This window comes from Lissotriton vulgaris, chromosome 5 (genome assembly GCF_964263255.1).
Source record: "Lissotriton vulgaris chromosome 5, aLisVul1.2, whole genome shotgun sequence".
Lineage (NCBI taxonomy): Eukaryota > Metazoa > Chordata > Amphibia > Caudata > Salamandridae > Lissotriton > Lissotriton vulgaris.
Genome location: NC_141693.1, coordinates 1,462,047,885 through 1,462,071,686, shown reverse-complemented (window position 1 = coordinate 1,462,071,686; position 23,802 = coordinate 1,462,047,885).

The window sequence follows — 23,802 nt, the reverse complement described above, 5'->3', positions numbered from 1 at the left end:
ACTTGGTGAGCAAAATAACGATGGATTAAACCCAGATCTGTGACTGGGGGTGAATGTTTTTCCATTGTGCAACATTCCGTCCATCATCTTGTGTGTTTTGCTGTTCACCCTATGTGGGAAGGGTATGCCCAGACGTGGGTCCCATGCTCACTAAGCCACAGGAGTCAAGCTATCCTGGCTGAAGACGGCTGATAGCCAGAAACCAGTCCTGGGATGCTTGATTCTGGTCCAGGGAAGACATGGTTTGGCAGTTCAGGCTGGACTGTTCCCATGAGGCATAGGGTAAAGACTGATTTGCATATGGCCATGTCTGAACTGGGGTGGCTTGGTGAGCAAAATAACGATGGATTAAACCCAGATGTGTGACTCGGGGTGACTGTTTTTACATTGTGCAACATTTTGTCCATCATCTTGTGTGTTTTTCTGTTCACCCTATGTGGGAAGGGTATGCCCAGACGTGGGTCCCGTGCTCACTAAGCCACAGGAGTCAAGCTATCTTGGCTGAGGATGGCTGATAGCCAGAAACCAGTCCTAGGAGGCTTCATTCCGGTCCAGGGAAGACATGGCTTGGCAGTTCGGGCTGGACTGTTCCCATGACGCACAGGGTCAAGACTGATTTGCATAAGGCCATGTCTGAACTGGGGTGGCTTGGTGAGCAAAATAACGATGGATTAAACCCAGATCTGTGACTTGGGGTGAATGTTTTTCCATTGTGCAACATTCTGTCCATCATCTTGTGTGTTTTGCTGTTCACCCTATTTGGGAAGGGTATGCCCAGACGTGGGTCCCATGCTCACTAAGCCACTGGAGTCAATCTATCCTGGCTGAAGACGGCTGATAGCCAGAAACCAGTCCTGGGATGCTTGATTCTGGTCCAGGGAAGATATGGTTTGGCAGTTCAGGCTGGACTGTTCCCATGAGGCACAGGGTAAAGACTGATTTGCATATGGCCATGTCTGAACTGGGGTGGCTTGGTGAGCAAAATAACGATGGATTAAACCCAGATGTGTGACTCGGGGTGACTGTTTTTCCATTGTGAAACATTCTGTCTATCATCTTGTGTGTTTTTCTGTTCACCCTATGTTGGAAGGTTATGCTCAGACGTGGGTCCCTTGCTCACTAAGACACTGGAGTCAAGCTATCTTGGCTGAGGACGGCTGATAGCCAGAAACCGGTCCTAGGATGCTTGATTCTGTCCAGGAAAGACATGGCTTTGCAGTTCGGGCTGGACTGTTCCCATGAGGCACAGGGTCAAGACTGATTTGCATATGGCCATGTCTGAGCTGGGGTGACTTGGTGAGCAAAATAACGATGGATTAAACCCAGATCTGTGACTGGGGGTGAATGTTTTTCCATTGTGCAACATTCCGTCCATCATCTTGTGTGTTTTGCTGTTCACCCTATGTGGGAAAGGTATGCCCAGACGTGGGTCCCATGCTCACTAAGCCACTGGAGTCAAGCTATCCTGGTGAAGACGGCTGATAGCCAGAAACCGGTCCTAGGATGCTTGATTCCCGTCCAGGGAAGACATGGCTTTGCAGTTCGGGCTGGACTGTTCCCATGAGGCACATGGTCAAGACTGATTTACATATGGCCATGTCTGAACTGGGGTGACTTGGTGAGCAAAATAACGATGGATTAAACCCAGATCTGTGACTGGGGTGAATGCTTTGCTATTGTGCAACATTCCGTCCATCATCTTGTGTGTTTTGCTGTTCACCCTATGTGGGAAGGGTATGCCCAGACGTGTGTCCCGTGCTCACTAAGCCACCGGAGTCAAGCTATCCTGGCTGAAGACGGCTGATAGCCAGAAACCGGTCCTAAGATGCTTGATTCCCGTCCAGGGAAGACATGGCTTTGCAGTTCAGGCTGGACTGTTCCCATGAGGCACAGGGTCAAGACTGATTTGCATATGGCCATGTCTGAACTGGCGTGACTTGGTGAGCAAAATAACGATGGATTAAACCCAGATCTGTGACTGGGGGTGAATGTTTTTCCATTGTGCAACATTCTGTCCATCATCTTGTGTGTTTGCTGTTCACCCTATGTGGGAGGGTATGCCCAGACGTGGGTCCCATGCTCACTAAGCCACTGGAGTCAAGCTATCCTGGCTGAAGACGGCTGATAGCCAGAAACCAGTCCTGGGATGCTTGATTCTGGTCCAGGGAAGACATGGTTTGGCAGTTCAGGCTGGACTGTTCCCATGAGGCACAGGGTAAAGACTGATTTGCATATGGCCATGTCTGAACTGGGGTGGCTTGGTGAGCAAAATAACGATGGATTAAACCCAGATGTGTGACTCGGGGTGACTGTTTTTCCATTGTGCAACATTCTGTCTATCATCTTGTGTGTTTTTCTGTTCACCCTATGTTGGAAGGGTATGGTCAGACGTGGGTCCCGTGCTCACTAAGCCACTGGAGTCAAGCTATCTTGGCTGAGGACGGCTGATAGCCAGAAACCGGTCCTAGGATGCTTGATTCCGGTCCAGGGAAGACATGGCTTAGCAGTTCGGGCTGGACTGTTCCCATGAGGCGCAGGGTCAAGACTGATTTGCATATGGACATGTCTGAACTGGGGTGGCTTGGGGAGCAAAGTAACGATGGATTAAACCCAGATCTGTGACTGGGGGGTGAATGTTTTTCCATTGTGTAACATTCCGTCCATCATCTTGTGTGTTTTGCTGTTCACCCTATGTGGGGAGGGTATGCCCAGATGTGGGTCCCGTGCTCACTAAGCCACTGGAGTCAAGCTATCTTGGCTGAAGACGGCTGATAGCCAGAAACCGGTCCAAGGATGCTTGATTCCGTCCAGGGAAGACATGGCTTTGCAGTTCGGGCTGGACTGTTCCCATGAGGCACAGGGTCAAGACTGATTTGCATATGGCCATGTCTGAGCTGGGGTGACTTGGTGAGCAAAATAACGATGGATTAAACCCAGATCTGTGACTGGGGGTGAATGTTTTTCCATTGTGCAACATTCCGTCCATCATCTTGTGTGTTTTGCTGTTCACCCTATGTCGGAAGGGTATGCCCAGACGTGGGTCCCATGCTCACTAAGCCACAGGAGTCAAGCTATCCTGGCTGAAGACGGCTGATAGCCAGAAACCAGTCCTGGGATGCTTGATTCTGGTCCAGGGAAGACATGGTTTGGCAGTTCAGGCTGGACTGTTCCCATGAGGCATAGGGTAAAGACTGATTTGCATATGGCCATGTCTGAACTGGGGTGGCTTGGTGAGCAAAATATCAAAGGATTAAACCCAGATCTGTGAATGGGGGTAAATGTTTTTCCATTGTGCAACATTCCATCCATCATCTTGTGTGTTTTGCTGTTCACCCTAGGTGGGAAGGGTATGCCCAGACGTGGGTATGGTGCTCACTAAGCCAATGGAGTCAGGCTATCCAGGCTGAAGACGACTGATAGCCAGAAACCGGTCCTAGGATGCTTCATTCCGGTCCAGGGAAGACATGGCTTGGCAGTTCGGGCTGGACTGTTCCCATGACACACAGGGTCAAGACTGATTTGCATAAGGCCATGTCTGAACTGGGGTGGCTTGGTGAGCAAAATAACGATGGATTAAACCCAGATCTGTGACTGGGGGTGAATGTTTTTCCATTGTGCAACATTCCGTCCATCGTCTTGTGTGTTTTGCTGTTCACCCTATGTGGGAAGGGTATGCCCAGACGTGGGTCCCATGCTCACTAAGCCACTGGAGTCAAGCTATCCTGGCTGAAGACGGCTGATAGCCAGAAACGAGTCCTGGGATGCTTGATTCTGGTCCAGGGAAGACATGGTTTGGCAGTTCAGGCTGGACTGTTCCCATGAGGCACAGGGTACAGACTGATTTGCATATGGCCATGTCTGAACTGGGGTGGCTTGGTGAGCAAAATAACGATGGATTAAACCCAGATGTGTGACTCGGGGTGACTGTTTTTCCATTGTGCAACATTCTGTCTATCATCTTGTGTGTTTTTCTGTTCACCCTATGTGGGAAGGGTATGCTCAGATGTGGGTCCCGTGCTCACTAAGCCACTGGAGTCAAGCTATCTTGGCTGAGGACGGCTGATAGCCAGAAACCGGTCCTAGGATGCTTGATTCCGGTCCAGGGAAGACATGGCTTAGCAGTTCGGGCTGGACTGTTCCCATGAGGTGCAGGGTCAATACTGATTTGCATATGGACATGTCTGAACTGGGGTGGCTTGGGGAGCAAAATAACGATGGATTAAACCCAGATCTGTGACTGGGGGGTGAATGTTTTTCCATTGTGTAACATTCCGTCCATCATCTTGTGGGTTTTGCTGTTCACCCTATGTGGGAAGGGTATGCCCAGATGTGGGTCCCGTGCTCACTAAGCCACTGGAGTCAAGCTATCTTGGCTGAAGACGGCTGATAGCCAGAAACCGGTCCTAGGATGCTTGATTCTGTCCAGGAAAGACATGGCTTTGCAGTTCGGGCTGGACTGTTCCCATGAGGCACAGGGTCAAGACTGATTTGCATATGGCCATGTCTGAGCTGGGGTGACTTGGTGAGCAAAATAACGATGGATTAAACCCAGATCTGTGACTGGGGGTGAATGTTTTTCCATTGTGCAACATTCCGTCCATCATCTTGTGTGTTTTGCTGTTCACCCTATGTGGGAAAGGTATGCCCAGACGTGGGTCCCATGCTCACTAAGCCACTGGAGTCAAGCTATCCTGGCTGAAGACGGCTGATAGCCAGAAACCGGTCCTAGGATGCTTGATTCCCGTCCAGGGAAGACATGGCTTTGCAGTTCGGGCTGGACTGTTCCCATGAGGCACATGGTCAAGACTGATTTACATATGGCCATGTCTGAACTGGGGTGACTTGGTGAGCAAAATAACGATGGATTAAACCCAGATCTGTGACTGGGGTGAATGCTTTGCTATTGTGCAACATTCCGTCCATCATCTTGTGTGTTTTGCTGTTCACCCTATGTGGGAAGGGTATGCCCAGACGTGTGTCCCGTGCTCACTAAGCCACCGGAGTCAAGCTATCCTGGCTGAAGACGGCTGATAGCCAGAAACCGGTCCTAAGATGCTTGATTCCCGTCGAGGGAAGACATGGCTTTGCAGTTCAGGCTGGACTGTTCCCATGAGGCACAGGGTCAAGACTGATTTGCATATGGCCATGTCTGAACTGGCGTGACTTGGTGAGCAAAATAACGATGGATTAATCCCAGATCTGTGACTGGGGGTGAATGTTTTTCCATTGTGCAACATTCTGTCCATCATCTTGTGTGTCTGCTGTTCACCCTATGTGGGAGGGTATGCCCAGACGTGGGTCCCATGCTCACTAAGCAAATGGAGTCAAGCTATCCTGGCTGAAGACGGCTGATAGCCAGAAACCAGTCCTGGGATGCTTGATTCTGGTCCAGGGAAGACATGGTTTGGCAGTTCAGGCTGGACTGTTCCCATGAGGCACAGGGTAAAGACTGATTTGCATATGGCCATGTCTGAACTGGGGTGGCTTGGTGAGCAAAATAACGATGGATTAAACCCAGATGTGTGACTCGGGGTGACTGTTTTTCCATTGTGCAACATTCTGTCTATCATCTTGTGTGTTTTTCTGTTCACCCTATGTTGGAAGGGTATGGTCAGACGTGGGTCCCGTGCTCACTAAGCCACTGGAGTCAAGCTATCTTGGCTGAGGACGGCTGATAGCCAGAAACCGGTCCTAGGATGCTTGATTCTGGTCCAGGGAAGACATGGCTTAGCAGTTCGGGCTGGACTGTTCCCATGAGGCGCAGGGTCAAGACTGATTTGCATATGGACATGTCTGAACTGGGGTGGCTTGGGGAGCAAAGTAACGATGGATTAAACCCAGATCTGTGACTGGGGGGTGAATGTTTTTCCATTGTGTAACATTCCGTCCATCATCTTGTGTGTTTTGCTGTTCACCCTATGTGGGAAGGGTATGGCCAGATGTGGGTCCCGTGCTCACTAAGCCACTGGAGTCAAGCTATCTTGGCTGAAGACGGCTGATAGCCAGAAACCGGTCCAAGGATGCTTGATTCCGTCCAGGGAAGACATGGCTTTGCAGTTCGGGCTGGACTGTTCCCATGAGGCACAGGGTCAAGACTGATTTGCATATGGCCATGTCTGAGCTGGGGTGACTTGGTGAGCAAAATAACGATGGATTAAACCCAGATCTGTGACTGGGGGTGAATGTTTTTCCATTGTGCAACATTCCGTCCATCATCTTGTGTGTTTTGCTGTTCACCCTATGTGGGAAGGGTATGCCCAGACGTGGGTCCCATGCTCACTAAGCCACAGGAGTCAAGCTATCCTGGCTGAAGACGGCTGATAGCCAGAAACCAGTCCTGGGATGCTTGATTCTGGTCCAGGGAAGACATGGTTTGGCAGTTCAGGCTGGACTGTTCCCATGAGGCATAGGGTAAAGACTGATTTGCATATGGCCATGTCTGAACTGGGGTGGCTTGGTGAGCAAAATAACGATGGATTAAACCCAGATGTGTGACTCGGGGTGACTGTTTTTACATTGTGCAACATTTTGTCCATCATCTTGTGTGTTTTTCTGTTCACCCTATGTGGGAAGGGTATGCCCAGACGTGGGTCCCGTGCTCAGTAAGCCACAGGAGTCAAGCTATCTTGGCTGAGGATGGCTGATAGCCAGAAACCAGTCCTAGGATGCTTCATTCCGGTCCAGGGAAGACATGGCTTGGCAGTTCGGGCTGGACTGTTCCCATGACGCACAGGGTCAAGACTGATTTGCATAAGGCCATGTCTGAACTGGGGTGGCTTGGTGAGCAAAATAACGATGGATTAAACCCAGATCTGTGACTTGGGGTGAATGTTTTTCCATTGTGCAACATTCTGTCCATCATCTTGTGTGTTTTGCTGTTCACCCTATTTGGGAAGGGTATGCCCAGACGTGGGTCCCATGCTCACTAAGCCACTGGAGTCAATCTATCCTGGCTGAAGACGGCTGATAGCCAGAAACCAGTCCTGGGATGCTTGATTCTGGTCCAGGGAAGATATGGTTTGGCAGTTCAGGCTGGACTGTTCCCATGAGGCACAGGGTAAAGACTGATTTGCATATGGCCATGTCTGAACTGGGGTGGCTTGGTGAGCAAAATAACGATGGATTAAACCCAGATGTGTGACTCGGGGTGACTGTTTTTCCATTGTGAAACATTCTGTCTATCATCTTGTGTGTTTTTCTGTTCACCCTATGTTGGAAGGGTATGCTCAGACGTGGGTCCCTTGCTCACTAAGACACTGGAGTCAAGCTATCTTGGCTGAGGACGGCTGATAGCCAGAAACCGGTCCTAGGATGCTTGATTCCGGTCCAGGGAAGACATGGCTTAGCAGTTCGGGCTGGACTGTTCCCATGAGGCGCAGGGTCAAGACTGATTTGCATATGGACATGTCTGAACTGGGGTGGCTTGGGGAGCAAAATAACGATGGATTAAACCCAGATCTGTGATTGGGGGGTGAATGTTTTTCCATTGTGTAACATTCCGTCCATCATCTTGTGTGTTTTGCTGTTCACCCTATGTGGGAAGGGTATGCCCAGATGTGGGTCCCGTGCTCACTAAGCCACTGGAGTCAAGCTATCTTGGCTGAAGATGGCTGATAGCCAGAAACCGGTCCTGGGATGCTTGATTCTGGTCCAGGGAAGATATGGTTTGGCAGTTCAGGCTGGACTGTTCCCATGAGGCACAGAGTAAAGACTGATTTGCATATGGCCATGTCTGAACTGGGGTGGCTTGGTGAGCAAAATAACGATGGATTAAACCCAGATGTGTGACTCGGGGTGACTGTTTTTCCATTGTGAAACATTCTGTCTATCATCTTGTGTGTTTTGCTGTTCACCCTATGTGGGAAGGGTATGCCCAGATGTGGGTCCCGTGCTCACTAAGCCACTGGAGTCAAGCTATCTTGGCTGAAGACGGCTGATAGCCAGAAACCGGACCTAGGATGCTTGATTCCGTCCAGGGAAGACATGGCTTTGCAGTTCGGGCTGGACTGTTCCCATGAGGCACAGGGTCAAGACTGATTTGCATATGGCCATGTCTGAACTGGGGTGGCTTGGTGAGCAAAATAACAATGGATTAAACCCAGATCTGTGACTGGGGGTGAATGTTTTTCCATTGTGCAACATTCTGTCCATCATCTTGTGTGTTTTGCTGTTCACCCTATTTGGGAAGGGTATGCCCAGACGTGGGTCCCATGCTCACTAAGCCACTGGAGTCAATCTATCCTGGCTGAAGACGGCTGATAGCCAGAAACCAGTCCTGGGATGCTTGATTCTGGTCCAGGGAAGATATGGTTTGGCAGTTCAGGCTGGACTGTTCCCATGAGGCACAGGGTAAAGAATGATTTGCATATGGCCATGTCTGAATTGGGGTGGCTTGGTGAGCGAAATAACGATGGATTAAACCCAGATGTGTGACTCGGGGTGACTGTTTTTCCATTGTGAAACATTCTGTCTATCATCTTGTGTGTTTTTCTGTTCGCCCTATGTTGGAAGGGTATGCTCAGACGTGGGTCCCGTGCTCACTAAGCCACTGGAGTCAAGCTATCTTGGCTGAGGACAGCTGATAGCCAGAAACCGGTCCTAGGATGCTTGATTCCGGTCCAGGGAAGACATGGCTTAGCAGTTCGGGCTGGACTGTTCCCATGAGGTGCAGGGTCAAGACTGATTTGCATATGGACATGTCTGAACTGGGGTGGCTTGGGGAGCAAAATAACGATGGATTAAACCCAGATCTGTGACTGGGGGTGAATGTTTTTCCATTGTGCAACATTCCGTCCATCATCTTGTGTGTTTTGCTGTTCACCCTATGTGGGAAAGGTATGCCCAGACGTGGGTCCCATGCTCACTAAGCCACTGGAGTCAAGCTATCCTGGCTGAAGACGGCTGATAGCCAGAAACCGGTCCTAGGATGCTTGATTCCCGTCCAGGGAAGACATGGCTTTGCAGTTCGGGCTGGACTGTTCCCGTGAGGCACATGGTCAAGACTGATTTACATATGGCCATGTCTGAACTGGGGTGACTTGGTGAGCAAAATAACGATGGATTAAACCCAGATCTGTGACTGGGGTGAATGCTTTGCTATTGTGCAACATTCCGTCCATCATCTTGTGTGTTTTGCTGTTCACCCTATGTGGGAAGGGTATGCCCAGACGTGTGTCCCGTGCTCACTAAGCCACCGGAGTCAAGCTATCCTGGCTGAAGACGGCTGATAGCCAGAAACCGGTCCTAAGATGCTTGATTCCCGTCCAGGGAAGACATGGCTTTGCAGTTCAGGCTGGACTGTTCCCATGAGGCACAGGGTCAAGACTGATTTGCATATGGCCATGTCTGAACTGGCGTGACTTGGTGAGCAAAATAACGATGGATTAAACCCAGATCTGTGACTGGGGTGAATGTTTTTCCATTGTGCAACATTCTGTCCATCATCTTGTGTGTTTGCTGTTCACCCTATGTGGGAGGGTATGCCCAGACGTGGGTCCCATGCTCACTAAGCCACTGGAGTCAAGCTATCCTGGCTGAAGACGGCTGATAGCCAGAAACCAGTCCTGGGATGCTTGATTCTGGTCCAGGGAAGGCATGGTTTGGCAGTTCAGGCTGGACTGTTCCCATGAGGCACAGGGTAAAGACTGATTTGCATATGGCCATGTCTGAACTGGGGTGGCTTGGTGAGCAAAATAACGATGGATTAAACCCAGATGTGTGACTCGGGGTGACTGTTTTTCCATTGTGAAACATTCTGTCTATCATCTTGTGTGTTTTTCTGTTCACCCTATGTTGGAAGGTTATGCTCAGACGTGGGTCCCTTGCTCACTAAGACACTGGAGTCAAGCTATCTTGGCTGAGGACGGCTGATAGCCAGAAACCGGTCCTAGGATGCTTGATTCTGTCCAGGAAAGACATGGCTTTGCAGTTCGGGCTGGACTGTTCCCATGAGGCACAGGGTCAAGACTGATTTGCATATGGCCATGTCTGAGCTGGGGTGACTTGGTGAGCAAAATAACGATGGATTAAACCCAGATCTGTGACTGGGGGTGAATGTTTTTCCATTGTGCAACATTCCGTCCATCATCTTGTGTGTTTTGCTGTTCACCCTATGTGGGAAAGGTATGCCCAGACGTGGGTCCCATGCTCACTAAGCCACTGGAGTCAAGCTATCCTGGTGAAGACGGCTGATAGCCAGAAACCGGTCCTAGGATGCTTGATTCCCGTCCAGGGAAGACATGGCTTTGCAGTTCGGGCTGGACTGTTCCCATGAGGCACATGGTCAAGACTGATTTACATATGGCCATGTCAGAACTGGGGTGACTTGGTGAGCAAAATAACGATGGATTAAACCCAGATCTGTGACTGGGGTGAATGCTTTGCTATTGTGCAACATTCCGTCCATCATCTTGTGTGTTTTGCTGTTCACCCTATGTGGGAAGGGTATGCCCAGACGTGTGTCCCGTGCTCACTAAGCCACCGGAGTCAAGCTATCCTGGCTGAAGACGGCTGATAGCCAGAAACCGGTCCTAAGATGCTTGATTCCCGTCCAGGGAAGACATGGCTTTGCAGTTCAGGCTGGACTGTTCCCATGAGGCACAGGGTCAAGACTGATTTGCATATGGCCATGTCTGAACTGGCGTGACTTGGTGAGCAAAATAACGATGGATTAAACCCAGATCTGTGACTGGGGGTGAATGTTTTTCCATTGTGCAACATTCTGTCCATCATCTTGTGTGTTTGCTGTTCACCCTATGTGGGAGGGTATGCCCAGACGTGGGTCCCATGCTCACTAAGCCACTGGAGTCAAGCTATCCTGGCTGAAGACGGCTGATAGCCAGAAACCAGTCCTGGGATGCTTGATTCTGGTCCAGGGAAGACATGGTTTGGCAGTTCAGGCTGGACTGTTCCCATGAGGCACAGGGTAAAGACTGATTTGCATATGGCCATGTCTGAACTGGGGTGGCTTGGTGAGCAAAATAACGATGGATTAAACCCAGATGTGTGACTCGGGGTGACTGTTTTTCCATTGTGCAACATTCTGTCTATCATCTTGTGTGTTTTTCTGTTCACCCTATGTTGGAAGGGTATGGTCAGACGTGGGTCCCGTGCTCACTAAGCCACTGGAGTCAAGCTATCTTGGCTGAGGACGGCTGATAGCCAGAAACCGGTCCTAGGATGCTTGATTCCGGTCCAGGGAAGACATGGCTTAGCAGTTCGGGCTGGACTGTTCCCATGAGGCGCAGGGTCAAGACTGATTTGCATATGGACATGTCTGAACTGGGGTGGCTTGGGGAGCAAAGTAACGATGGATTAAACCCAGATCTGTGACTGGGGGGTGAATGTTTTTCCATTGTGTAACATTCCGTCCATCATCTTGTGTGTTTTGCTGTTCACCCTATGTGGGGAGGGTATGCCCAGATGTGGGTCCCGTGCTCACTAAGCCACTGGAGTCAAGCTATCTTGGCTGAAGACGGCTGATAGCCAGAAACCGGTCCAAGGATGCTTGATTCCGTCCAGGGAAGACATGGCTTTGCAGTTCGGGCTGGACTGTTCCCATGAGGCACAGGGTCAAGACTGATTTGCATATGGCCATGTCTGAGCTGGGGTGACTTGGTGAGCAAAATAACGATGGATTAAACCCAGATCTGTGACTGGGGGTGAATGTTTTTCCATTGTGCAACATTCCGTCCATCATCTTGTGTGTTTTGCTGTTCACCCTATGTCGGAAGGGTATGCCCAGACGTGGGTCCCATGCTCACTAAGCCACAGGAGTCAAGCTATCCTGGCTGAAGACGGCTGATAGCCAGAAACCAGTCCTGGGATGCTTGATTCTGGTCCAGGGAAGACATGGTTTGGCAGTTCAGGCTGGACTGTTCCCATGAGGCATAGGGTAAAGACTGATTTGCATATGGCCATGTCTGAACTGGGGTGGCTTGGTGAGCAAAATATCAAAGGATTAAACCCAGATCTGTGAATGGGGGTAAATGTTTTTCCATTGTGCAACATTCCATCCATCATCTTGTGTGTTTTGCTGTTCACCCTAGGTGGGAAGGGTATGCCCAGACGTGGGTATGGTGCTCACTAAGCCAATGGAGTCAGGCTATCCAGGCTGAAGACGACTGATAGCCAGAAACCGGTCCTAGGATGCTTCATTCCGGTCCAGGGAAGACATGGCTTGGCAGTTCGGGCTGGACTGTTCCCATGACACACAGGGTCAAGACTGATTTGCATAAGGCCATGTCTGAACTGGGGTGGCTTGGTGAGCAAAATAACGATGGATTAAACCCAGATCTGTGACTGGGGGTGAATGTTTTTCCATTGTGCAACATTCCGTCCATCGTCTTGTGTGTTTTGCTGTTCACCCTATGTGGGAAGGGTATGCCCAGACGTGGGTCCCATGCTCACTAAGCCACTGGAGTCAAGCTATCCTGGCTGAAGACGGCTGATAGCCAGAAACGAGTCCTGGGATGCTTGATTCTGGTCCAGGGAAGACATGGTTTGGCAGTTCAGGCTGGACTGTTCCCATGAGGCACAGGGTACAGACTGATTTGCATATGGCCATGTCTGAACTGGGGTGGCTTGGTGAGCAAAATAACGATGGATTAAACCCAGATGTGTGACTCGGGGTGACTGTTTTTCCATTGTGCAACATTCTGTCTATCATCTTGTGTGTTTTTCTGTTCACCCTATGTGGGAAGGGTATGCTCAGATGTGGGTCCCGTGCTCACTAAGCCACTGGAGTCAAGCTATCTTGGCTGAGGACGGCTGATAGCCAGAAACCGGTCCTAGGATGCTTGATTCCGGTCCAGGGAAGACATGGCTTAGCAGTTCGGGCTGGACTGTTCCCATGAGGTGCAGGGTCAATACTGATTTGCATATGGACATGTCTGAACTGGGGTGGCTTGGGGAGCAAAATAACGATGGATTAAACCCAGATCTGTGACTGGGGGGTGAATGTTTTTCCATTGTGTAACATTCCGTCCATCATCTTGTGGGTTTTGCTGTTCACCCTATGTGGGAAGGGTATGCCCAGATGTGGGTCCCGTGCTCACTAAGCCACTGGAGTCAAGCTATCTTGGCTGAAGACGGCTGATAGCCAGAAACCGGTCCTAGGATGCTTGATTCTGTCCAGGAAAGACATGGCTTTGCAGTTCGGGCTGGACTGTTCCCATGAGGCACAGGGTCAAGACTGATTTGCATATGGCCATGTCTGAGCTGGGGTGACTTGGTGAGCAAAATAACGATGGATTAAACCCAGATCTGTGACTGGGGGTGAATGTTTTTCCATTGTGCAACATTCCGTCCATCATCTTGTGTGTTTTGCTGTTCACCCTATGTGGGAAAGGTATGCCCTGACGTGGGTCCCATGCTCACTAAGCCACTGGAGTCAAGCTATCCTGGCTGAAGACGGCTGATAGCCAGAAACCGGTCCTAGGATGCTTGATTCCCGTCCAGGGAAGACATGGCTTTGCAGTTCGGGCTGGACTGTTCCCATGAGGCACATGGTCAAGACTGATTTACATATGGCCATGTCTGAACTGGGGTGGCTTGGTGAGCAAAATAACGATGGATTAAACCCAGATGTGTGACTCGGGGTGACTGTTTTTACATTGTGCAACATTTTGTCCATCATTTTGTGTTTTTCTGTTCACCCTATGTGGGAAGGGTATGCCCAGACGTGGGTCCCGTGCTCACTAAGCCACAGGAGTCAAGCTATCTTGGCTGAGGATGGCTGATAGCCAGAAACCAGTCCTAGGATGCTTCATTCCGGTCCAGGGAAGACATGGCTTGGCAGTTCGGGCTGGACTGTTCCCATGACGCACAGGGTCAAGACTGATTTGCATAAGGCCATGTCTGAACTGGGGTGGCTTGGTGAGCAAAATAACGATGGATTAAACCCAGATCTGTGACTTGGGGTGAATGTTTTTCCATTGTGCAACATTCTGTCCATCATCTTGTGTGTTTTGCTGTTCACCCTATTTGGGAAGGGTATGCCCAGACGTGGGTCCCATGCTCACTAAGCCACTGGAGTCAATCTATCCTGGCTGAAGACGGCTGATAGCCAGAAACCAGTCCTGGGATGCTTGATTCTGGTCCAGGGAAGATATGGTTTGGCAGTTCAGGCTGGACTGTTCCCATGAGGCACAGGGTAAAGACTGATTTGCATATGGCCATGTCTGAACTGGGGTGGCTTGGTGAGCAAAATAACGATGGATTAAACCCAGATGTGTGACTCTGGGTGACTGTTTTTCCATTGTGAAACATTCTGTCTATCATCTTGTGTGTTTTTCTGTTCACCCTATGTTGGAAGGGTATGCTCAGACGTGGGTCCCTTGCTCACTAAGACACTGGAGTCAAGCTATCTTGGCTGAGGACGGCTGATAGCCAGAAACCGGTCCTAGGATGCTTGATTCCGGTCCAGGGAAGACATGGCTTAGCAGTTCGGGCTGGACTGTTCCCATGAGGCGCAGGGTCAAGACTGATTTGCATATGGACATGTCTGAACTGGGGTGGCTTGGGGAGCAAAATAACGATGGATTAAACCCAGATCTGTGACTGGGGGGTGAATGTTTTTCCATTGTGTAACATTCCGTCCATCATCTTGTGTGTTTTGCTGTTCACCCTATGTGGGAAGGGTATGCCCAGATGTGGGTCCCGTGCTCACTAAGCCACTGGAGTCAAGCTATCTTGGCTGAAGATGGCTGATAGCCAGAAACCGGTCCTAGGATGCTTGATTCCGTCCAGGGAAGACATGGCTTTGCAGTTCGGGCTGGACTGTTCCCATGAGGCACAGGGTCAAGACTGATTTGCATATGGCCATGTCGGAACTAGGGTGGCTTGGTGAGCAAAATAACAATGGATTAAACCCAGATCTGTGACTGGGGGTGAATGTTTTTCCATTGTGCATCATTCTGTCCATCATCTTGTGTGTTTTGCTGTTCACCCTATGTGGGAAGGGTATGCCCAGACGTGGGTCCCATGCTCACTAAGCCACTGGAGTCAAGCTATCCTGGCTGAAGACGGCTGATAGCCAGAAACCAGTCCTGGGATGCTTGATTCTGGTCCAGGGAAGACATGGTTTGGCAGTTCAGGCTGGACTGTTCCCATGAGGCACAGCGTAAAGACTGATTTGCATATGGCCATGTCTGAACTGGGGTGGCTTGGTGAGCAAAATAACGATGGATTAAACCCAGATGTGTGACTCGGGGTGACTGTTTTTACATTGTGCAACATTTTGTCCATCATCTTGTGTGTTTTTCTGTTCACCCTATGTGGGAAGGGTATGCCCAGAAGTGGGTCCCGTGCTCACTAAGCCACAGGAGTCAAGCTATCTTGGCTGAGGACGGCTGATAGCCAGAAACCAGTCCTAGGATGCTTCATTCCGGTCCAGGGAAGACATGGCTTGGCAGTTCGGGCTGGACTGTTCCCATGACGCACAGGGTCAAGACAGATTTGCATAAGGCTATGTCTGAACTGGGGTGGCTTGGTGAGCAAAATAACGATGGATTAAACCCAGATCTGTGACTGTGGGTGAATGTTTTTCCATTGTGCAACATTCTGTCCATCATCTTGTGTGTTTTGCTGCTTACCCTATTTGGGAAGGGTATTCCCAGACGTGGGTCCCATGCTCACTAAGCCACTGGAGTCAATCTATCCTGGCTGAAGACGGCTGATAGCCAGAAACCAGTCCTGGGATGCTTTATTCTGGTCCAGGGAAGATATGGTTTGGCAGTTCAGGCTGGACTGTTCCCATGAGGCACAGGGTAAAGACTGATTTGCATATGGCCATGTCTGAACTGGGGTGGCTTGGTGAGCAAAATAACAATGGATTAAACCCAGATGTGTGACTCGGGGTGACTGTTTTTCCATTGTGCAACATTCTGTCTATCATCTTGTGTGTTTTTCTGTTCACCCTATGTGGGAAGGGTATGCTCAGACGTGGGTCCCGTGCTCACTAAGCCACTGGAGTCAAGCTATCTTGGCTGAAGACGGCTGATAGCCAGAAACCGGTCCAAGGATACTTGATTCCGTCCAGGGAAGACATGGCTTTGCAGTTCGGGCTGGACTGTTCCCATGAGGCACAGGGTCAAGACTGATTTGCATATGGCCATGTCTGAGCTGGGGTGACTTGGTGAGCAAAATAACAATGGATTAAACCCAGATCTGTGACTGGGGGTGAATGTTTTTCCATTGTGCAACATTCCGTCCATCATCTTGTGTGTTTTGCTGTTCACCCTATGTGGGAAAGGTATGCCCAGACGTGGGTCCCATGCTCACTAAGCCACTGGAGTCAAGCTATCCTGGCTGAAGACGGCTGATAGCCAGAAACCGGTCCTAGGATGCTTAATTCCCGTCCAGGGAAGACATGGCTTTGCAGTTCGGGCTGGACTGTTCCCATGAGGCACATGGTCAAGACTGATTTACATATGGCCATGTCTGAACTGGGGTGACTTGGTGAGCAAAATAACGATGGATTAAACCCAGATCTGTGACTGGAGTGAATGCTTTGCTATTGTGCAACATTCCGTCCATCATCTTGTGTGTTTTGCTGTTCACCCTATGTGGGAAGGGTATGCCCAGACGTGTGTCCCGTGCTCACTAAGCCACCGGAGTCAAGCTATCCTGGCTGAAGACGGCTGATAGCCAGAAACCGGTCCTAAGATGCTTGATTCCCGTCCAGGGAAGACATGGCTTTGCAGTTCAGGCTGGACTGTTCCCATGAGGCACAGGGTCAACACTGATTTGCAAATGGCCATGTCTGAACTGGCGTGACTTGGTGAGCAAAATAACGATGGATTAAACCCAGATCTGTGACTGGGGGTGAATGTTTTTCCATTGTGCAACATTCTGTCCATCATCTTGTGTGTTTGCTGTTCACCCTATGTGGGAGGGTATGCCCAGACGTGGGTCCCATGCTCACTAAGCCACTGGAGTCAAGCTATCCTGGCTGAAGACGGCTGATAGCCAGAAACCAGTCCTGGGATGCTTGATTCTGGTCCAGGGAAGACATGGTTTGGCAGTTCAGGCTGGACTGTTCCCATGAGGCACAGGGTAAAGACTGATTTGCATATGGACATGTCTGAACTGGGGTGGCTTGGGGAGCAAATTAACGATGGATTAAACCCAGATCTGTGACTGGGGGGTGAATGGTTTTCCATTGTGTAACATTCCGTCCATCATCTTGTGTGTTTTGCTGTTCACCCTATGTGGGAAGGGTATGCCCAGATGTGGGTCCCGTGCTCACTAAGCCACTGGAGTCAAGCAATCTTGGCTGAAGACGGCTGATAGCCAGAAACCGGTCCAAGGATGCTTGATTCCGTCCAGGGAAGACATGGCTTTGCAGTTCGGGCTGGACTGTTCCCATGAGGCACAGGGTCAAGACTGATTTGCATATGGCCATGTCTGAGCTGGGGTGACTTGGTGAGCAAAATAACGATGGATTAAACCCAGATCTGTGACTGGGGGTGAATGTTTTTCCATTGTGCAACATTCCTTCCATCATCTTGTGTGTTTTGCTGTTCACCCTATGTGGGAAAGGTATGCCCAGACGTGGGTCCCATGCTCACTAAGCCACTGGAGTCAAGCTATCCTGGCTGAAGACGGCTGATAGCCAGAAACCGGTCCTAGGATGCTTAATTCCCGTCCAGGGAAGACATGGCTTTGCAGTTCGGGCTGGACTGTTCCCATGAGGCACATGGTCAAGACTGATTTACATATGGCCATGTCTGAACTGGGGTGACTTGGTGAGCAAAATAACGATGGATTAAACCCAGATATGTGACTGGGGTGAATGCTTTGCTATTGTGCAACATTCCGTCCATCATCTTGTGTGTTTTGCTGTTCACCCTATGTGGGAAGGGTATGCCCAGACGTGTGTCCCGTGCTCACTAAGCCACCGGAGTCAAGCTATCCTGGCTGAAGACGGCTGATAGCCAGAAACCGGTCCTAAGATGCTTGATTCCCGTCCAGGGAAGACATGGCTTTGCAGTTCAGGCTGGACTGTTCCCATGAGGCACAGGGTAAAGACTGATTTGCATATGGCCATGTCTGAACTGGGGTGGCTTGGTGAGCAAAATAACGATGGATTAAACCGAGATGTGTGACTCGGGGTGACTGTTTTTACATTGTGCAACATTTTGTCCATCATCTTGTGTGTTTTCTGTTCACCCTATGTGGGAAGGGTATGCCCAGACGTGGGTCCCGTGCTCACTAAGCCACAGGAGTCAAGCTATCTTGGCTGAGGACGGCTGATAGCCAGAAACCGGTCCTAGGATGCTTCATTCCGGTCCAGGGAAGACATGGCTTGGCAGTTCGGGCTGGACTGTTCCCATGACGCACAGGGTCAAGACTGATTTGCATAAGGCCATGTCTGAACTGGGGTGGCTTGGTGAGCAAAATAACGATGGATTAAATCCAGATCTGTGACTGGGGGTGAATGTTTTTCCATTGTGCAACATTCTGTCCATCATCTTGTGTGTTTTGCTGTTCACCCTATTTGTGAAGGGTATGCCCAGACGTGGGTCCCATGCTCACTAAGCCACTGGAGTCAATCTATCCTGGCTGAAGACGGCTGATAGCCAGAAACCAGTCCTGGGATGCTTGATTCTGGTCGAGGGAAGATATGGTGTTGGCAGTGCAGGCTGGACTGTTCCCATGAGGCACAGGGTAAAGACTGATTTGCATATGGCCATGTCTGAACTGGGGTGGCTTGGTGAGCAAAGTAACGATGGATTAAACCCAGATGTGTGACTCGGGGTGACTGTTTTTCCATTGTGCAACATTCTGTCTATCATCTTGTGTGTTTTTCTGTTCACCCTATGTTGGAACGGTATGCTCAGACGTGGGTCCCGTGCTCACTAAGCCACTGGAGTCAAGCTATCTTGGCTGAGGACGGCTGATAGCCAGAAACCGGTCCTAGGATGCTTGATTCCGGTCCAGGGAAGACATGGCTTAGCAGTTCGGGCTGGACTGTTCCCATGAGGCGCAGGGTCAAGACTGATTTGCATATGGACATATCTGAACTGGGGTGGCTTGGGGAGCAAAATAACGATGGATTAAACCCAGATCTGTGACTGGGGGGTGAATGTTTTTCCATTGTGTAACATTCCGTCCATCATCTTGTGTGTTTTGCTGTTCACCCTATGTGGGAAGGGTATGCCCAGATGTGGGTCCCGTGCTCACTAAGCCACTGGAGTCAAGCTATCTTGGCTGAAGACGGCTGATAGCCAGAAACCGGTCCTAGGATGCTTGATTCTGGTCCAGGGAAGACATGGCTTAGCAGTTCGGGCTGGACTGTTCCCATGAGGCGCAGGGTCAAGACTGATTTGCATATGGACATGTCTGAACTGGGGTGGCTTGGGGAGCAAATTAACGATGGATTAAACCCAGATCTGTGACTGGGGGGTGAATGTTTTTCCATTGTGTAACATTCCGTCTATCATCTTGTGTGTTTTGCTGTTCACCCTATGTGGGAAGGGTATGCCCAGATGTGGGTCCCGTGCTCACTAAGCCACTGGAGTCAAGCTATCTTGGCTGAAGACGGCTGATAGCCAGAAACCGGTCCAAGGATGCTTGATTCCGTCCAGGGAAGACATGGCTTTGCAGTTCGGGCTGGACTGTTCCCATGAGGCACAGGGTCAAGAGTGATTTGCATATGGCCATGTCTGAGCTGGGGTGACTTGTTGAGCAAAATAACAATGGATTAAACCCAGATCTGTGACTGGGGGTGAATGTTTTTCCATTGTGCAACATTCCGTCCATCATCTTGTGTGTTTTGCTGTTCACCCTATGAGGGAAAAGTATGCCTAGACGTGGGTCCCATGCTCACTAAGCCACTGGAGTCAAGCTATCCTGGCTGAAGACGGCTGATAGCCAGAAACCGGTCCTAGGATGCTTGATTCCCGTCCAGGGAAGACATGGCTTTGCAGTTCGGGCTGGACTGTTCCCATGAGGCACATGGTCAAGACTGATTTACATATGGCCATGTCTGAACTGGGGTGACTTGGTGAGCAAAATAACGATGGATTAAACCCAGATCTGTGACTGGGGTGAATGCTTTGCTATTGTGCAACATTCCGTCCATCATCTTGTGTGTTTTGCTGTTCACCCTATGTGGGAAGGGTATGCCCAGACGTGTGTCCCGTGCTCACTAAGCCACCGGAGTCAAGCTATCCTGGCTGAAGACGGCTGATAGCCAGAAACCGGTCCTAAGATGCTTGATTCCCGTCCAGGGAAGACATGGCTTTGCAGTTCAGGCTGGACTGTTCCCATGAGGCACAGGGTCAAGACTGATTTGCATATGGCCATGTCTGAACTGGCGTGACTTGGTGAGCAAAATAACGATGGATTAAACCCAGATCTGTGACTGGGGGTGAATGTTTTTCCATTGTGCAACATTCTGTCCATCATCTTGTGTGTTTGCTGTTCACCCTATGTGGGAGGGTATGCCCAGACGTGGGTCCCATGCTCACTAAGCCACTGGAGTCAAGCTATCCTGGCTGAAGTTGGCTGATAGCCAGAAACCAGTCCTGGGATGCTTGATTCTGGTCCAGGGAAGACATGGTTCGGCAGTTCAGGCTGGACTGTTCCCATGAGGCACAGGGTAAAGACTGATTTGCGTATGGCCATGTCTGAACTGGGGTGGCTTGGTGAGCAAAATAACGATGGATTAAACCGAGATGTGTGACTCGGGGTGACTGTTTTTACATTGTGCAACATTTTGTCCATCATCTTGTGTGTTTTTCTGTTCACCCTATGTGGGAAGGGTATGCCCAGACGTGGGTCCCGTGCTCACTAAGCCACAGGAGTCAAGCTATCTTGGCTGAGGACGGCTGATAGCCAGAAACCGGTCCTAGGATGCTTCATTCCGGTCCAGGGAAGACATGGCTTGGCAGTTCGGGCTGGACTGTTCCCATGACGCACAGGGTCAAGACTGATTTGCATAAGGCCATGTCTGAACTGGGGTGGCTTGGTGAGCAAAATAACGATGGATTAAACCCAGATCTGTGACTGGGGGTGAATGTTTTTCCATTGTGCAACATTCTGTCCATCATCTTGTGTGTTTTGCTGTTCACCCTATTTGTGAAGGGTATGCCCAGACGTGGGTCCCATGCTCACTAAGCCACTGGAGTCAAGCTATCCTGGCTGAAGACGGCTGATAGCCAGAAACCGGTCCTAGGATGCTTGATTCCCGTCCAGGGAAGACATGGCTTTGCAGTTCGGGCTGGACTGTACCCATGAGGCACATGGTCAAGACTGATTTACATATGGCCATGTCTGAACTGGGGTGACTTGGTGAGCAAAATAACGATGGATTAAACCCAGATATGTGACTGGGGTGAATGCTTTGCTATTGTGCAACATTCCGTCCATCATCTTGTGTGTTTTGCTGTTCACCCTATGTGGGAAGGGTATGCCCAGACGTGTGTCCCGTGCTCACTAAGCCACCGGAGTCAAGCTATCCTGGCTGAAGACGGCTGATAGCCAGAAACCGGTCCTAAGATGCTTGATTCCCATCCAGGGAAGACATGGCTTTGCAGTTCAGGCTGGACTGTTCCCATGAGGCACAGGGTAAAGACTGATTTGCATATGGCCATGTCTGAACTGGGGTGGCTTGGTGAGCAAAATAACAATGGATTAAACCCAGATGTGTGACTCGGGGTGACTGTTTTTACATTGTGCAACATTTTGTCCATCATCTTGTGTGTTTTTCTGTTCACCCTATGTGGGAAGGGTATGCCCAGACGTGGGTCCCGTGCTCACTAAGCCACAGGAGTCAAGCTATCTTGGCTGAGGACGGCTGATAGCCAGAAACCGGTCCTAGGATGCTTCATTCCGGTCCAGGGAAGACATGGCTTGGCAGTTCGGGCTGGACTGTTCCCATGACGCACAGGGTCAAGACTGATTTGCATAAGGCCATGTCTGAACTGGGGTGGCTTGGTGAGCAAAATAACGATGGATTAAATCCAGATCTGTGACTGGGGGTGAATGTTTTTCCATTGTGCAACATTCTGTCCATCATCTTGTGTGTTTTGCTGTTCACCCTATTTGTGAAGGGTATGCCCAGACGTGGGTTCCATGCTCACTAAGCCACTGGAGTCAATCTATCCTGGCTGAAGACGGCTGATAGCCAGAAACCAGTCCTGGGATGCTTGATTCTGGTCCAGGGAAGATATGGTTTTGGCAGTTCAGGCTGGACTGTTCCCATGAGGCACAGGGTAAAGACTGATTTGCATATGGCCATGTCTGAACTGGGGTGGCTTGGTGAGCAAAATAACGATGGATTAAACCCACATGTGTGACTCGGGGTGACTGTTTTTCCATTGTGCAACATTCTGTCTATTATCTTGTGTGTTTTTCTGTTCACCCTATGTTGGAAGGGTATGCTCAGACGTGGGTCCCGTGCTCACTAAGCCACTGGAGTCAAGCTATCTTGGCTGAGGACGGCTGATAGCCAGAAACCGGTCCTAGGATGCTTGATTCCGGTCCAGGGAAGACATGGCTTAGCAGTTCGGGCTGGACTGTTCCCATGAGGCGCAGGGTCAAGACTGATTTGCATATGGCCATGTCTGAACCGGGGTGTCTTGGTGAGCAAAATAACGATGGATTAAACCCAGATCTGTGACTGGGGGTGAATGTTTTTCCATTGTGCAACATTCTGTCCATCATCTTGTGTGTTTTGCTGTTCACCCTATGTGGGAAGGGTATGCCCAGACGTGGGTCCCATGCTCAATAAGCCACTGGAGTCAAGCTATCCTGGCTGAAGGCGGCTGATAGCCAGAAACCAGTCCTGGGATGCTTGATTCTGGTCCAGGGAAGACATGGTTTGGCAGTTCAGGCTGGACTGTTCCCATGAGGCACAGGGTAAAGACTGATTTGCATATGGCCATGTCTGAACTGGGGTGGCTTGGTGAGCAAAATAACGATTGATTAAACCCAGATGTGTGACTCGGGGTGACTGTTTTTACATTGTGCAACATTTTATCCATCATCTTGTGTGTTTTTCTGTTCACCCTATGTGGGAAGGGTATGCCCAGACGTGGGTCCCGTGCTCACTAAGCCACTGGAGTCAATCTATCCTGGCTGAAGACGGCTGATAGCCAGAAACCAGTCCTGGGATGCTTGATTCTGGTCCAGGGAAGATATGGTTTGGCAGTTCAGGCTGGACTGTTCCCATGAGGCACAGGGTCAAGACAGATTTGCATAAGGCTATGTCTGAACTGGGGTGGCTTGGTGAGCAAAATAACGATGGATTAAACCCAGATCTGTGACTGTGGGTGAATGTTTTTCCATTGTGCAACATTCTGTCCATCATCTTGTGTGTTTTGCTGCTTACCCTATTTGGGAAGGGTATTCCCAGACGTGGGTCCCATGCTCACTAAGCCACTGGAGTCAATCTATCCTGGCTGAAGACGGCTGATAGCCAGAAACCAGTCCTGGGATGCTTGATTCTGGTCCAGGGAAGATATGGTTTGGCAGTTCAGGCTGGACTGTTCCCATGAGGCACAGGGTAAAGACTGATTTGCATATGGCCATGTCTGAACTGGGGTGGCTTGGTGAGCAAAATAACAATGGATTAAACCCAGATGTGTGACTCGGGGTGACTGTTTTTCCATTGTGCAACATTCTGTCTATCATCTTGTGTGTTTTTCTGTTCACCCTATGTGGGAAGGGTATGCTCAGACGTGGGTCCCCTGCTCACTAAGCCACTGGAGTCAAGCTATCTTGGCTGAGGACGGCTGATAGCCAGAAACCGGTCCTAGGATGCTTGATTCCGGTCCAGGGAAGACATGGCTTAGC